This window comes from Opisthorchis viverrini, assembly GCF_000715545.1.
Source record: "Opisthorchis viverrini unplaced genomic scaffold opera_v5_125, whole genome shotgun sequence".
NCBI classification, from domain to species: domain Eukaryota; kingdom Metazoa; phylum Platyhelminthes; class Trematoda; order Opisthorchiida; family Opisthorchiidae; genus Opisthorchis; species Opisthorchis viverrini.
The window spans coordinates 1,380,358-1,382,722 of NW_008751786.1; positions in this window are offsets into that span (position 1 = coordinate 1,380,358).

Sequence of the window (2,365 nt, forward strand, 5' to 3'; positions counted from 1 at the left end):
TGGTATTAACACTTTGTGATTAGCCCGATTTCTAGATTCGAATTCAAATTTGTTTTCACAACTGCAAAAGGTACGAATACCTTGAGCAGTGTGTGTGAACCATTCCTTATAGGTAGACATCATTTTTCAGTTTTCTGGGGTGATATAATACAAATACATATGTCAGTAATTCGTCGTTAGCTCTCTAAGTTAAATGTCAAATAGAAAAGCGGGAAAAGGGAATTCATCGCAAACAATCTTACTATGATATAGAAAACAAACGAAAGGATCAGATGAACTTTTTATATTGAATCAAGAAGACACCACAGAACTGTCACCGCACAACGAACGCCCATTATGTTATCAATGAAAACCTCCTGCCTGCAGGTTTCTTATGCTAGTAGCCAGGCTTTTGTCAGTTTGGACCGATCGCGACTGCGACGTGACCGATCAATAAAACAGTGTGTTCTGAGCGTGACTCTCAGGTCTGCGTAAGCGCATAGTACAGGCGTGAATCGATCGGTCGATACTGCCTTGAAGAAATTCAGTCTATGTGGAAGCTGCTATGACTCACAAAGACAAGTAAAGTTCCGCTCTGTGTCCCGCCTCGATCAGGTGTTTGGTAATCAATTATTTGATTTTTTACTCCTACCAAGTCTAATCGGGATCAGCAGACACGGCACGGTGTGGTTAGGGCAGACAACCGTTCACTCGCGTTTCTAGCCTTCGGTCTGTTTTACCAATGAACTTATCCCGGTATCTGCAGATGAATTGGTAAGTAGGTTAAAAAACTGACGTTGGATTTCTGATTGGCGGAAATGGCATAGCCCTCGTTTATCCCCTAACGGTTAGATGAGCTGCAATGTAGGTTCGGTGTAGAACCACCTTTAAGGTCTAAGCTAAATATGGTCATGATATCCAGTGTAGTGGATCTTAAGTGAAATTATTTCTCTAAAACCACGATCTGCATCTCTTGATCGCTATCCTCCAGAGACAGCCTCGAGCCACCCTCAACGTTACGTTCAACTTCGACCCAAAATGCGGGAACTTGGAGAGATACACTCATTTGCGTTCCATTTCGCAAGTTGGAATCAGATTGGTACACAGGTGAGTAAATTTCGCTGAACCAAGCAAATTCTTGCTGCACTGGACAGAATTTTGTAAAATTGAGGTACTTTCCGGCATGTATAGGCTTTTGAAGCAATCGGGAGTAAGCCCGTGCCATCGGTATTCCTGATGACCGAAACGTCCAAAAACGAAATTTTATTTTCTATCTCAAAGTCACAAATGAAAAAAATTTCGTGGTGTTAAAAACCAATAGAGAATATTCAGGCCCTTCTCTACCCTTTGCCACAAGTAAAATGTTGTTTTAACAGAGTGGCTGGTGATTTCCTGCTCTGCCGACTGTCCAAGTTTCACCATAAAATATCTATCTAGGTGGGTCACAGAGGAATCCCAATGGTGATACTATCCACTTGATTGTAACCGGTGCCTTGAAAGTAACACCTGACCTTCTTCGTATGTGTCTTCGAGGAAATCGCTGGGTAGAAAAACCGCACCTGGCTCAGCCCCTGGTGGACACAGAAGCACCTCAAAGTTCCTATAAGGAAGGGATTGGTAAGAGCATATAACTACACTTTCCGCTATTCCTTTCCAACTTCTTACACAGATAATGCATAAAAACAGTAATCAGTGGTAACGGCAGCGTACAAAAATATCTGCTGAATAAATAAAACCGGAAAACTCAGTCCTCCTTGACTTGGTAAACCCTAACACGGGGTGGATTTGACAAACATCGCATAACGTATTTCTGGTAAACAGCCAAATATGCATGTGGTCTTGAAGTGTTTGTTGGGCCGGGACCACGGTGAACTACAAATAACGTTTGCTGTCAGACAAATGTCTTGGTTGTACTGGGGCATTGCACTCGACTCAGATAGGCCTAAAAGTGTGCGAGTGCAAAGTTTGATGTCCATAAAAATGCACTCACTGCAGCATACAGGGTTCAACTCAACGGCGAGATTTTAATCCAACACACTGGGATTCATATTCACCTTTCCTGAAATAAACTGGTAGATGTCGTAGCATTTGCCTGTCTCATAATCTGAGAGGTCTTCAGATGAGTACACACAGTAAATGGTACAGACACATACTTATAGACACTTGCGATTGTTGGACAATCATAGGCCCTCAATGTGTAATACATCCATTTTGGTCCCAGTAAAAGTGTCTCCATTGATATCATTTATGAGAAGGGTAAATTCTTTTTTAGGAACCATACGTAGCAGACAAAAGACTTTAAATTAATGCTTCCTGAAGATTGTCATGTTCGTAAAACTCACTCGAGAGTGGTGCACGCTCTTCTGAATTCTTCGGGTTGAACATG